Raw genomic sequence first — 15420 nt, forward strand, 5'->3', positions numbered from 1 at the left:
CTCCTCAGTCGGCTCTGTAAAACGAGTCAGCTCTCTATCCTTAAGTGCCCTTGCCCAATATTGTCTTCTCTGCATTCCCCTATGGAGATGGTCTTACATGGTCCTGCTCTTTTTGCCCTTTTTTTTGTGCTGTTTTGTTTGCGCTATATGGAGTTCTTGAATGAGTGTTTTTTCAGGGCTACATGTTTGCTTTCTTGTCTCCTGACAATTTTCTCCTTTTTTTCGTGTTGTTTTGTTTGTGCTATACAGAGTTCTTGAGTATGAATGATTCCTGAGGACTGGATGTTGGATCGCTGAATGTTATTTGAGGTCAAATCCAATTGTTGCTGATGTTCTACAGAGTCCAGAGCTTTTTTCACGTTAGTTTCTTTAGTCATATCCTTCCCAAATAGTCGGCATCACTTGTTATCCATCAATATATCATTTATTCTTCAACTCTTTCCAATTACAATCAGTTTCAATACGTTGTCACTCCTAAGATGACATTAGAGAGGACGGGAGACATAAGACAAACACATGCATCTACATCACCGGTTTAAAGTATGTGTTCACTGTGTTCATTGCCGCAACCGATGCATTTTCCCAAAGATCTCATTTGTTGATGTGTGCATGCTTTTTCTCGTAGATTATCTCTTTTTTTTTTTTTATTTTGATACCTTTTCCCGTAGATCTCATCTGATATTAGGATCAGGAACAGTTGGTTAAGTCATTAAAGTAACATGTTCTTTGGACATTAAGGCCCCGTTTGGCAGGGCTTCACTTCACTAGTGAAGCTTTTTTTTTTTTTTGGCTTCAGCTCCATGAACAGTTCCACCGGTGGAGCTGAAGCGGTTTTGGTAAACCGTTTGGTAAAATGGCTTCCCTATGAGAGCATATTTTTAGGGACCTGGAGGAGGAATCGGAAGAAACCACTTTTTTTTGGTTCCATTCAACCCCAAATCATTGTGAAAGCATGTTTTTAGGGGCTTTATAAGTGAAGCTATTTTACTTTACCCCGTTTGGTAGAAAACGGCTCTAAACGGCTCCTAAAGCCGGTGGAGAAGCCCGCCTAAGAATCAGTAGTTGCCAAGCCAAAGTTGCCACTAATTCAGAAGTAGGAACAGTTTATCAAAGGAACATCTTCTATATTAGGATCAAGAACAGTTTGTTATGTCGTCAAAGGAATTCTTTGGGTATTTAGTTAACAATAACTTTCAGAAGCAGGAACAGTTATGTCATCAAAGGAACATGCCACCATTCATAAGGGATGAGTCTTTTGAAAATTTGTCTATTCAAAATAACTATATTTTATATTTTACTTTTAACAGTGAATACTGTTAAGACAGCTCATATTGTTGAGGGTGCCCTCTCGGCTTGTTTGGCTGGGTTTTGCTCTCTCAAAACGGCTCTGGCTCTGGCTTCTCATGTTTTGGCTCCTCTGATGGTCGATATTAAAAAGGCTATTTTGCACCACATTTATGTGGAAGAGTTAGCACAAAATATGTCGTGTGAATAAAGAAAAATGTTTCAAGCAAAAGAGAATTTCCATAGTTGTATTTATAAATAAAAATATTAACTTTTTAATAAAAAACCAAAATATAATCATGTTTGATCTTATTTTATTTCATTAATTGTAAATAACATCATGGTCAAAACAAATTTAGAAATGGATATATGGTTTAGAAGAAAATTGCTTTTCAAATTTTGAAAGCACACTATTTGTTTAGAGCAACTCTAGTAGGGGCACCCAAATCAGGGTTCCTACTTTGGACTTGGTGTTCTCCCCTATTTTTTGGTGCTCTATTTTTTGTTTTCACTCCAACAGCAGCATTCAAATTTAGGTCCCTAAATCTATTAAGTAGAGGATGACAGACGGGACTCATGTGTCATTGTCTTTCTTCTTCCTCCACCTTCCGCTGTGCAGAACCGATAGACATAGAGGGGCAAACGGAGGACCGAGCAGAGGAAACCGTCTTGACGCCACGGCCCACGGGACCGAAGGTGCCATCGGCAGTCGGGAAAGCTGGATCCGTGCGTCTAGTGGCCACGCCCACGTTGGCCCTGCTCTGTCGCGGCCACCGTGGTTGCTGCAGGCACTACTGGATCCGGACGTTGAGACAAGTCCAGGGAGGAGAGGTCGCTGGGGCCGCTACACCGAGGCGAGCGCTAGGAGGAGCACCGGTGAAAGCACTGGTTTGGTTTTAGATAATTGATGAAACCTATCACTATGTCATGAGTTATGATATGAGCTAGGTTGGTGCAATCAAGTGAGGAGCATGGTGGCACTCAAATGGTGATGCTGATCACATGAAATGATGAGATGGCCACATGTGATGATGATAAGTGCTCAACTTGGAAAAGAAGAAAGAAAAACAAAACCCTATGGAGATCAAGGCAAGGGTATAAATAGGGGGTTTTATTTCGGTGATCAAGACATCATAGAGAGTGATCACATTTAGAACAGATTGCTCTTACTTTTAAGAGGGGTTCTTAACTGACAATTCGATCATCAAGTGCCACTAGGTTTAGATTTCATTCATTGTATTTAGGCCTAGTGTATATCGAAGAGCAAGCAAAAATATTTATAAAAAAATATTTTGAGTAATGCTAACTTGGCTCTAACATGTTTTGATAAAACACTTTGAGAGTTAGCATCGCTTGCAAAGTTGTGTTAGAATGCTTGTGGATCAAATTGAGAATCGAAAACGCAGCTAACGGAGATTTTTGCCTCGGGTGGTCACCGCCATGGGTGAGGCGGTGCACCGCCCACGCCTGTCCGGTGCTCTCCTAGACATGGCTGAGAGTAGCAGCTTTGAGGTGGTCACCCGACACGGCGGTGTGCACCGCCGCTTTTAAATCAAGGCTGGGACATGCTGAAGTTAGGGCCGAAAGGGCACCGCCATGGGGTGGCGGTGCATTGCCTTAATTATCCAGAGAGCAGGGTTTTTGGGGGCTCGGCTAGGGTGGCACCGCCACACCTTGTTCGGTGCCACCGTCACCCTGTCCGGTGACCAACTAGCCGTTGGTCGACCGTTGGGGCACCGTCACTCCTTGTCCGGTGACCGCTATTGACGATAGTTATTATTCATTATAAATTTCAATATAACTTGAAATAATGCATGAAAATGATCACAAACATAAACTTAGGGGTTGAAAGTGACAATTTCCACGAGTTTTTAGCAGGGTTATGTCAGAAAACCGTCAAGGGGGATCAAAACGTTAAATTAAATCGCGCTTATTCGCGGCAAAAACTAATCAAGAAGGTTCCAGAGAACTCCAGAAGCCACGTCACCGAAGTAGAGGGCAGGAGGCTACCAGGTGGGGCTGCCTCGCCCCACCTAAAGCCGCCCGGCCCCCTAGGCCCACCTGGCAGTCCCTCCTTCGTACGTCGGTTCTCCACCGTCTTAAGGATTGCTTCTACGCGGTTGCGAAGGGAGATCAGCACTGTTCTTGATCTTTCTTAGTAATATTACTTATGCATAGATTCAAAGTTAGTTATACTATAGATGAGAGTGTATATACTTGTATATACTAAAGACTTAGTAAATAACGAATGACTTAGAAATCTTTTGCTCTTAACGAATCTCTTGTTTAGCCGTACTATATTTTATGAGTCTCTATTTCTATCTCTAGAATATCATTATTATCTTACACTTATCATTTATTTATCTCTTGACTTACCCCTACCATAGCATGAGAGTGATTTTATCATAAGTATATATATATTTGTCAATATCTCTATTCCAACACAACTCCATAGCTCCTCCTTGTGGAAAAATATAAATAACGATACCTGGTATACTCCTGGATGAAATGCTACAATGGTATATTGTCTGTGCGTTTGCGGATATATATATATATATATATATATATATATATATATATATATATATATATATATATATATATATATATATATATATATATATATATATATATGTATGTATGTATGTATGTATGTATGTATGTATGTATGTGTGTAATTTTTCTCTGAGTTTTCAAGTGTCATTTATAATTACCAACAACACATTTCTAGCATCATGCTAGGGATGACAACTTAGTAAAGGGGACCGCCCTGTCCGGTGCCCTTGCAGAAACAGCTCCAAAAGGGTAACGACTTTATTTGCTTGTGTGGCTATAAATAGAGGGTGTGGCCAGCCTTGGCCACCCTCTTGGCACCTCATACACTTGTGCACACCCTTTGAAAGCTGAGCAACACACTCCACTCATTTGTTCACTTGATTTCATCATCTTGAGTGAGATTGAAGAGCCTCTAGTGCATTGCATCATCTTGTGGCACTAGTTGGGTGATTTGGGCTGGTGGTGAGCTTGTTACTCTTGATGTTTGCCGACACCTCGACGGCCCAGTGATTGGAGGATCGTTGAGCGGAGTTGGTGATTGTCTCCGGCCTCGATCGGTTGCTTGTGAGGGGTCTTGTGCCTTCCCCAGTGGAGCGACAAAGGCAACTCTAGTACATTGCTCATGTTATTGAGTTACCTCACTTGTGGGTAGGTTCTTGCGGTGTCCAATTGTGTAGACGGGTTCGTACAACACCTCTTAGCCGTCAAACCACCAAGTGTTGGTCGACACGACGGGGACTAGCGTGCCGACAAGCACGTGAACCTCTGGAGAAAAATTAATTGTCTCTTGCCTTTGGATTTCACCCTGTATTCATATTGTGTTGATTGGTTGATTGGTTCATCACCTCTACACGGCAGTATAAACTTCTCCATCATCTCTTTACTTTGTGCTAACGTTGTAACAAACTCTTTAGTGAAATTAGTTTTAAGAGCTTGTATTACCTTTGCTAGTTGAGCTCTTTAGTGTAGCTAGCTTTTGAGAGCTCTTAGTGACTTAGCTATTGATTGTCTTAGAGATTATATCAACTAGAATTGTTAGGATAGGAGGCTTGCAACACTTGTTAGAGCTATTGCAAAAAGCTTTATAGCCTTTGAGTTGTCTAACAAGTTTGTCTAGTGGTTTATAGTTTTTAAATTAGGCTATTGACCCCCTCTAGCCAATTAGGACCTTTTAGTCGAACGGAGGAGTCACTGGGACGTTGCGCTAGCGGCGGAGGGAGCTGCGGGGGCTCCCTGCCGTGAGATCCATGGCGGGCGGCGTGCTCGCGTCGGGCCTCGGGGGAGCGGCTCCGGGCGTGGCGGAGGCAGGTGGCGGTGCCAGCAGGTCGCGGGAGGAGCTTTGGGCGATCGTGGCAGAGGCAGATGGCTCGCGCTCGCGCCATGGCCGGGCGGGGAGGGGCTCCGGCGAGTGCACGGGAGAGGAAAGTGTCGCTGCTGTAGGATGGGAGCCTAGACCTCAGCCCCCATTCTCCCACTGGAATGGGGTCTGGGGGTAGGATTTGGGTGTCCAACCAAATTTCAGGGCCCTAGTTGAGGCCCTGGAGCAAGTTTTTTTTTTGCCTGAGCTCCCATATTTAGCTATGGGGGCTCGAGTAGAGGCCCTACTGGAGTTGCTCTTAGTCGTGGCTCACAACCTTTTCATTTGTTCAGACATAAGACTCCTCCAGCCAACCATGGTTGTGCACGTGACCAGAGAAAAGGAGAGGAGCCATAGAAGCCACAATTTCGAGCTCCTAGTTTATTTTCTGGGCCGGCTCCTTGGCCTGAGCTCTTCTGTATAGAGGTGTTTGGCAAGGCTTCAGCAGGAGCCGGAGCCGGAACCGCTCGAGAAGTCCTGCCAAACAACCTCTTAATGTTCACAATCAATTATGCTACGGAGTAGCTTTGTAAAGTGCAGTTCTAACTGAACTTCAAATCTTGTGTATAATTAAGTTACTGCCTCTTTTAACTAGATTTTGATCATACCAATCAACTCTGCTTCCTGCTATGATTTTTTTCTTCATTCTGAACTCATGTCCACAAAACATGCCATAAAAATATTCTTACAAAATAGTATGCACGGATTATGTTTTTATGTGATTATAGAACAAGCACCACATTGGTACTGAGTAACTATTTTGAATTAATATTAGCACAGGGTGTTGGGATACATTAGCCCATATGTTATATGTATAGTTTTTTAATTCAATCCAACTCATGGTGAGTGTCATGATCTTCACATATTAGCAGATAACCTCTAATATATTTTTGAAACAAGTTGTCAGCTTCGTCAACCAATTTACGCAGAACGGTGGTACTACTTGGCAACGCCAATGGATGTACTATAATTTTACCGTACTAATCAATACACAGATGTTTACCTTTGTTCACATCAAAACATAGATTGTATTCTAATGCTCCGTGCTTCACGAAAACTCATGTAATATCGATGTAATACCGTTACGGCCGGGACAAAGTACAAATCCTCCTGCGAATGCCGACGGCATACTTCGTCCCCACAGCCTCCTTCCTCCCGGCGCGCGCTGCCGCCGGCCGCGGCCAATTCGGCTGGTGCGCCATCGATGCTCGCCACGGCCGCGTCCTGCTCTGGCGGAGCGCTCCTTCGAGTTATGGGCGGGCTGATCTCTCCATCTGGGACCCCGTCACGGACGAGCAGCGAGACCTGCCCGAGCCGCCGTTCTACCTGCACGGGTACTATCGCAGGTGGAACGCCGCCGTGGCCAGCGCCGCCGCCGCCGGTGGCGACTGCGACCACCTCGACTGCCGCCAGGGACCTTTCCTGGTTGTCGTCATTGACATCAAGCCCCACAACATGTACTTGTCCGTCTACACATCTGAGGCTGCTGCGTGGAGCAACGTAGCCGTTTGTGAGCGCCCGCCCCACCCCCAATTTCCTCAGCATCTTGAAGCCTGCGCCCGGCGTCCTCGTGGGGAGTCTACTTCTTGGTTCATCTTAACGACGAGATCGTGGAATACGACATGGCCACACGGGAAGTATCTATGGTTCGCCTACCACATAGAGTCCGTCGTCTGACACGAAGCATTGTGCTCATGACTGATGATGATGGTGGGCTAGGATTTGCTGCCAACGTGAAGGACAAACTGCAGCTATGGTCGAGGGTGGCTTGTCCAGATGGAGATGCAGGCTTTGTTCTAACTAGAGTCATTGATCTACGGAAGGTGCTTCCTTCAGGCGCACTCATCAAGAACTCAATTCAGGTGAATGGTTTCGCGGATGGTGGTGCCAGCCGAGTCCTGTTCATCAGGATGTCTGATGGGCTATACAGCATAGAGATAAATTCTAGCCAGGTCAGGAAGGTAGCCAACTACTGCTGCGGCGACAAGGATGTTGTTCCTTACATAAGCTTCTGCACTCCAACCTCCAGGGTCCAGGTACAGCAGTACAACTTTGCTTGCTTATGATTTTCCGTACATTCAAAAAATGTAATATGTTCCATACACTTAGAACATGAGAGATACTAGGTCGGGATGCGCCTTCGCCGCGCGCGCGTTTGAGTTAGTATATAAGGAGGAAAAAATCAGAAATGCTATATAATACATATGTGTTTTAGCGCAAAAAAAACACACGGATTTTCTGAAGACAATTCGGTGGTTGAGCCGCGCACGAACGAGAGCTGTGTGTACGAGTGCTCAGGTCCTACTGTCGCGTTAGATCGTGAGCCAACAAGTGACACTAGCTGCACGGACATGTACTTGCACCGGCCGGGCGGACGCAAATGGCCCCGGTTGATCCCCCGCACCAACCGAATATGTCTTTTTGTTCTTGCATAAAAAAAATTGTTTTTTTATATGTGGATCTGTGATCTTGTGATTGTTTGAAGGTAGAAGAAGAATGAAGGTAGAAGAAGGCTGGAGGTAGAAGGAGGATGAAGGTTGTTGGATTTTAATTTTATGATGTAAAAAAAATTTATATATTAAAACTGCATAAAACATATGGCTGTTGGATAGACAGACTCGGAAAAAATAGCACACTATGGATGTCAAGCTCCAAGACCGACCCGGAATTGACTACTGCCTGCAGGGCTGTGTGAGATGTGCGCTGACCGGTTCGACCGCGACGCACGGATAGAGCCGTACGGGCAGAGCTGGATGAGGAAGCAACAGAATTTGCAGCACTATGATGGGGCCTTCCGGCCTTGTAGGCGCCATGAAGAAATGCAATGGTGTCCCTACATCACCGATCGAGAATAGTAGGCAACATATATAAGACTGAAATATGCTGTCAAGCACACCCAAAGGAACAGGAGAAGGCACTCCTCGCAGCCGACGGAGGCAACCACCGCAGCGCCGGCGTCGCGTGCGAGGCTAGAGGCCGCCGCACCGTCCGGAAACGACGGCACCGAGGGCGAAGCCGAGCTGAAGGCACGGTGGGCCAATTGGAACAGGAGAAGAAAAAAAATTAAAGCCCAATGGGTGCGGAGGCAGGCAATCCATGCAGGGACACGGAGGCCTGCGGAGAAGGCACGCGTCTAGGGAGGAGTACGTGGGGAAAGTATATTTTTACGGATAGTTAAGTTTTGTTTGATAACACCAAATCACGCAAGAGCATCCGGATAGCAGGGAATCCATACCGCATAAGGAAGTTAGTATGTGTATATGTGCTCCTACCTAGTATTCTGTATGAACCATTGTTGAAATTGTAAAGACGTGTTCCTGACAACTTATCTAAAACCTAGGCTGATCAGTTAGGAAGGTGATGCCATGGAACCAAAAGAATTAATAACCTACACTAGCTTCTACACTCCAGAGAATCTACAATATTTTTCTCTCACTTATCTCGCTTATTTCAGCTTATTCTCTTTCACAGAACACTATTGAATTAGCTGCAACCAGACAGAACCAGCCGGTACACAGTACTTTTGTGTACCAGCCGAACGGGCCGTTAATCTCTTCATGCTTATGCATAGCTGATGATCTCATATACCTGACAATGCCACCTAATAGCAGCATAGAAACAGGAATGAAGATATCTGTGCTAAACAGAGATGTTTCTAGTTTATATGGACGTCTGAATCTGTCGTATGTTTGTAGTTTCGCTTTTAAGTATCTACGTGTAGTGAGTTATCTTGGGTTGTTTAGTTAACTGCTGAGTAACAAATGTTCAAGCAAACATTAATTTCTCAATTAGTTGATTCTCTCTCTTTTTTTTAAAAAAAATGTCTATGTTTGTGCAGCACTAGGATGTGCCTCCAGGGGTGAGAAACCTAGGGCTGGTTCTGCAAATGCATCGAAGACAGAAGACTCAAGTTGTGGGCACACGGTCTTCAGAACTGAAATCAAATCTTGGAGTGACTATGCTTGCCCTTGTCTGAAATTACTGGTGCTCAAGAAAATGAGCATATTGAATTACTGTAATTTTCATATATGTCGTTTTACGGCTGATATACTCCGATAGTTTGGTTAAGTTCTGTGGCTGAAAATGACTGTATTACTGCTAAACTTATTTACTGAATCAATACAATACTGAATTGTTGATTTTTATATTTTTCTTTTACCATGGAAAATTTGTATTACCATAGTGGAAAGGGAGTGCATAGATTATGGTTCTTGCCAGCTCTAGTCTCTGTGTCATATGACTTATGAGTATATCACCACTTAGGTTATCAAATTGATTCTACAACTCTGTTAACTAATTGATGATAGTTGATTCTACAACTTTAAGTAGAATATAAGATTTTACAAACAGTTATATGATTGTAAGATTTTACGATTCTAGTAGTTATCATTCTAGTTTTGATGCGATTTCAAGTAACAACTTTGTTTGGTTTGAGGTCATTGTTGCCGAAGACACCAATAACAAATTGCCAGCTCATGATCCATGTTGGTTTGATCCAATGATCTGCAAGATGGTGTTAAACGTGAAGTCCAAGCTGGAAAACTATTTTCACCATTGTACACCTCTGTCCTGCTTTTGAAACCAGAAAATTCCCGAATTTCATGCGGAGACGTGCTCTCATGCTCTGAAAAACAGAAAATGCCGATATTCACACGCATGCAACCGCGCAAACATGAATCCAAGGGATCTGGCTTATCGATGCGATGAAACACAAACACCCATACACTACTTACGCCACAGAACTGATTATTACAGTAGCGTTGCTGATAACATAGCAGATGCTATGCCGCTGCTCGCTGGTGGTTACATCGAGGGCATAACAAGCTGTGCGAGGCTTACAACTCCAAGTAGAAACGTAACTGTCGCAGCTCAGGATACGAGAATGGTCATTGGCGCATTTTACATCAGGAAGAACGGCGGGGCAAAACGGGAGGCCGAGTTGCTTCTGAGCATGTTGGAGTTGCTTCTGAGCATGTTGAAGCCCCGGAGGCGCTCCAGATTCATCACGTCGGAGTGGTCAACGAAGAGATTTACCTACATTTGCAGGCCGATACATGTCAAAACTTTGGGATCAAATGAACCACAAGAAACAATGGTATCACCATTGCTCAGCTTGAGTTTATTCAGGGGGTAGAGGAGTCAGTACCCTTGGGCCATATCGTCTGACAAACCACTCTGAGGTTTTGGGGTTGGAAGCTTCAAACATGGTTTTATCAAGCCCGAGCCGGCCTACAATCTTGGCGATGATGTCTGTCCTCAGAGATTCAGCACGCTGGCAAACATCATCGGCGTCGATCATGATCATATCTGCGCCTGCTTCCAAGCATCTCTCTGCCCTCCTAATCAGCAGGTCAACATCTTCAACTTTTTCTGCAAGAGTGGACACCAAACACACATGTTCTAAGTAAAAAAAAAGGAATTTGATTTTGCCATACTATAGCTTAGAAAAAATGGCGTAGCATAGTGTGCAAGGCTGTGAACTGTGATAACTAAAGACAATGGTGGCAAAAACGGCTAAATTATGAATGTTGAATGAAAAAACGCAAGACATTCAAGCAGTTAGTTAAACGAACCGTCTAACTGACCATTGTTCAGTATAAGAGCTGCTGCTTTGTGCAAACATTATTCAGTACTCAGTATGATAGGAGGTAACTAGGGTCATACCAATCACAGTGTGTATAATAAATGTTGAAAAGACACCCCTGTTTGGTTTACCTGAGGTCTTCTCCTTGACCGGAGCTATGTACGCCCCAAAGGACCTATCACGAGATGCTGGAATATCAGAACTGTCAAACTTCACTGAAAACATTGGCTTTGCCCTCAAACCACTACTCTTGATGAGGCGGACTAGCCTCAACAGAGCTTCTTCAGGGAGGATTGAGAGATCCAGCAGTTCAGCTCAATTGTGTCAAACCCTAAGGCCTTGCATTCCTGAAGTGGAATACTCATGTCATGTGCTACTCGGAAGTGATTTCACACATTGTTTTCAAACTGTCACAAAATTACATAACCATAACAGACGCGCATACCTCTACATATTGCTTGAAAGAAGAGGGTCCTTGACGCAGCAAATGCTCTGCCCAATCACCTGTGCTCACATAAATGTCATGCTTGTGTGCTAGATCAGTGATCTCTCTAACCAACTCCTTTCCCATCAAACTATGGCATCCTCCAGAAAACTTCAAACCATCAACAAATGGACTAACAGAATCCAATATTTCCTGAAATAATAAAAAGAAAATGTTTGGCTTGAGTGTCAGTAGTAATGGTTAGGATGGTGAAAAAGAGAGGAAAATATACAGCAGTCATTTAAGCATAACCACCCAGTGCCTGCAAAAACCAGTAAATAGCTATTGATATTCGTTCCTATGGTGAACTGTACTATTACTGTCTATGTCAAATCGCCCCAGGGGACTTAAAAGAACAGCTGGGGACTAGTTATTCCTTGCTAAAATCAAAATCCACGGGAGTCATCTACACTTTATTGTGCCTCCATCACATAACAGAAACCTAGATGCTGGATATAATAATATAAAAACACCAGTACAATTAGCATGAATCGGCTAATTCGGTTCGAAAAATTTGGCAACGCCCACGACGATGACATTCTGAAACTACTCATATGGTCTCAATCCAAGCACTAGTACGATGTACGAATCTATTATCGAGACTAATTAATCATCAAACGCGGCTTCAACCCGTATTCGCATTCCAGGGAAACTGAATCGCACTCCCAATTAGAATACGCCCAATCCAGGCATCGAGCTCGGCACAACAAAACACCAAACGAATCAGAGCAGAGCACACGAAGCGCCCAAAACAGGGGTGGCAGGCTGGCAGCTGTGAGCCGGCGGCGAACCTGGAGCGCCTGGTTTGCGGGGCGGAAGGAGTAGATGGGGCTCCGCATCTCCGTCACCCCGTACCGCCGCGGCTTCTCCGGCCGGTCGTCCTCCTCGTCCTCGTTGCCGTAGCCGTAGCCCCGCAGCGACAGAGCCACCACCTCCACCCCGTCTCGCCACCCCCTCATCGTCGCCGTCGCCGTCCACTCTCTTGCTCAGTTGCGCGCTCTCTCTCCTCCTCTCGCGCTGTGGTGGTCGGACCAAACGGATCGCTCGAGAAAAAGCACGGGAGGAAGACGGTGGAAGCTCGCGGCTGCTTCTGGAAACGAGCGCTGGGCCACGGCGATGACGTGTCGTGGGGACCGCCGAAACCGAACAGGTGTCTGCGTCTCGACTCCTTTTATCCAGTCTGAACCGGGCTTTCTTGGGCCTAGACTGTTATCACAAGTCCTGTTTCGTGGGCTCTGGTTTGGTTTCTACTACGTGCTTCCCTGCTAGAAAAGGACCTACAACCCGGCATATTTTTTTTGGTGTGAAATCCCGGCCCAGTATATAGGGTTAGTGTTGTCCTTGTCCTTTGCTCCATTTGTTTTTCCAACGATGGATGATTGAAATTTCACTCTCGGGTCCTGTAACAGAGCCAGTGTCTGTCTGGGACCGCTCAATATTTTTTAAGTCAAAAATAGGTGTAGCCTCGCAAACACAGCTCTAGAAAAAAATGTGTAGTTGTGAGTACCTAAAGGGATTTTTTTCTCTAGTTTTGTTTATGGAGTTGATCTATGGAAGAGCTTGTGGAGCAGTATTTATGGAGCGGTCCTAGACAATCCCTTAGGTCTTGACTCTAAGGGGGCTCTCTTTGGGTGGGTTCACTTACTAATTACCTACAAAGGAGTTAGGACTCAAAAGAATTTTTAAGATGATTCTTTCTTTGTTGAAATGGAAAAGGAATTCATCTTTTTCGATTGGCAACATTCTAATCAACCTTAATATATATGTTTTATGGTAGATTAAGTGAAAAACTAATTATTTTTTTCATCCTAATTCAATCCAATACATGTGGGATTGGAGTATATTAAAGTGTAGCCAAGCATTAGTTTTACTCTAATCCACCCTAATACGTACATATAGATTAGAGTGCAACCAAACAAACCCCTAAACAAGTTTGGCCCACCTCAAGCCCCTGGTTTCAATAGACCTAGCTTGGATAAAGATAACGAAGCCCAAAAGAAATCAGTCGGTCCTAAAACTATTATCCCGATTATTTTTTAATACAAAAATGAGTGGTTGCCCTAGCCCAAAAAATAGGTCGAACATTTGCCCATGGGTAGGTTTGGGCACTGTCGGTGTTTCGGACCGGGGGTCCTCAACCAACCAGTGAATTTGTTCTGCGTGCTCCCGATTCCGGATGGTGATGCAAAGAGACACAAGGTTTATACTGGTTCAGGCAATCGAGGCCCTACGTCCAGTCTGAGAGATCGATCTTGTATTCCTTGCACCGAGGTGCTCGTAGTAGGGGGTTACAAGCTAGGTGAGAGAGGGAGCTAGCCCCAGGTCTCGGCGGGGGTGGTGCGGGCTGCTTGAGGCGTTGTTCTCAAGCAGCGTAGAAGTGTGTAGTTCTATCGGTGTGTTCGTCTTTCTGCTCGTTGCTCTCTCTAGAAATGGCCCCGGTCCCTCCCTTTTATACTCTAAGGGAGAACCAGAAACGTACATATGTTGCTACATAGCGCTCTATAAATGGGGGTGGCGTGTCCGAGCCCTGTAGCCGGCCACTGTCGCGGTATGGTCGATGGAGTGGCCCCGTCCTTGTCGTGCAGAAGTGACGCGCCGGTCATACTTGGTCTTGTGCGTCGTGGGGCTCCAGTACAGCTTGAGGCAGGACATGGCGGGCGATGTGCTGGTCATCGTGCGATGACGTCGTAGGGAGCCGTGGCTCTGCAGATGCCGAGGCCGAGCCATCGTGGGGGGCTCGGCGGACATGGATCCTCAGGCTGCCGAGCCCCTGAAGCAAACTGCCGAGGCCTTGGAGGGAATTATTGGTCCTGGGTACTGATTCCGAGGCCACAGTATCCCAGACGTGGCTCCCCACGCTGCGTTGTTCTCGGAGCAGGAGTTGGCAGCACAGTGAGGCATGGGCGTCAACCATGTGCAAAGTGGTTGGCACAGTGGCGGGTAACCCCTGCCCAGTCCTGCCTCCTGTCCCGTCGGCCATTCCGCTGTACTGTGCCGAGCATGCGGCCGACGTCAGGGGCAGCAGTTGGCTGAGTTAATGCGACACGACGTTTTGTCAGAGGGACGGGTGAAGGAAGAGGCAGCAGAGTGCTGCCGAGCCCGCCTCGCGCGAGACGGAGGGTCGGCGGCCCGGCCGAGGCCTGCGGCGAGAGGGGGTCGGCCGAGGCCTTCGGTGGGGGATCGCCCGAGGTCAGCGGTGAGGGGGCCTCGGGTGAGTCGGAGAATCGGCCGAGGCCAGCGGTGTTTAGCTGGTTTTGATCTTTACGAAGTCTAAGCAATCGTTTTTTGGTTCTTGCTTAGGGTACCCCTTCTCATGGTATTCGACAGTAGCCCCCGAGCCTTGGGGGGAGTGGAGGTACTCCCCCTGAGGTTCTGACGAGAATTGGCTCTTGATAGTTCCTGTCGGGATGGTGTTTTGTACTCGAGGTTTCGGTGGGTGCGCGCGAGCGCACCCGCCGGGTGTAGCCCCCGAGGCCCTGGAGGAGTGATTTCACTTCTTCAGGGGCTTTTTTCTCTTTCGAGTGAGGGGTTTTCATTGTGTTTGCCGGGCCCGTGGGTGCGAGTTCGGATCGTAGGGTCTCGACGATGCTGCGGAAAGAGCCCCTTGGCCTCCGCCTAGAGCGAGAGGGCCGTCAGGGGTTCCCCTGGCTTTTTGTACGACCCTCGTGCTTCCTTTTCGCTCGGAAGGAGGGGTGGAAGATGCCATGCTACCCTCGGTGGGCGCGAGCGACGGCATTTCCGGTGAGCTGTTATCGGGTAAGTCCGAGTGGAGGCCCGTACCCTGTTCGCTGGGGGTCGGCTAGCGGTTCGGAGACGTGCTCCAAGAGTACCAGCGGGTTTCTCTAGTGGGTGCCGAGGCCGTTCGCTGGGCCTCGGTGGCTCGGTGCCTCCCTACGGTGGGATCCCATTCGGAGACCTCCCTGCCGGTCTCGGACACGACACCGGGCACGCTCGTACAGGCTCGCCCGTAGTCGTCCCTGACTCTTTTGCCCTGGGGCAGCTGTCGAAACCCCTGGGGGCCCAGCCTTCAAACCCCTGGACCGTAATGGGCTTGGGTCGCTTGTCTTTATCTTGGGTGCAGGAAGAGCCCCCGAGCCTCCGCACGGAGCGAGAGGGCGGTCAGGGGTCCTCCCGACTTTTTTGTCCGTCCCCCGC

The 15420-nt window shown here is 46.6% G+C and overlaps 1 pseudogene; it reads right to left on the minus strand.

The window, feature by feature from the left end:
- Positions 1 to 9977: 9977 nt before the first annotated feature.
- On the minus strand, positions 9978 to 12400 carry LOC136528729 (protein HEAT-STRESS-ASSOCIATED 32-like; annotated as a pseudogene).
- Between the last annotated feature and the right edge of the window lie 3020 nt (positions 12401 to 15420).

The sequence above is a fragment of the Miscanthus floridulus genome, chromosome 19 (assembly GCF_019320115.1).
Source record: "Miscanthus floridulus cultivar M001 chromosome 19, ASM1932011v1, whole genome shotgun sequence".
NCBI classification, from domain to species: domain Eukaryota; kingdom Viridiplantae; phylum Streptophyta; class Magnoliopsida; order Poales; family Poaceae; genus Miscanthus; species Miscanthus floridulus.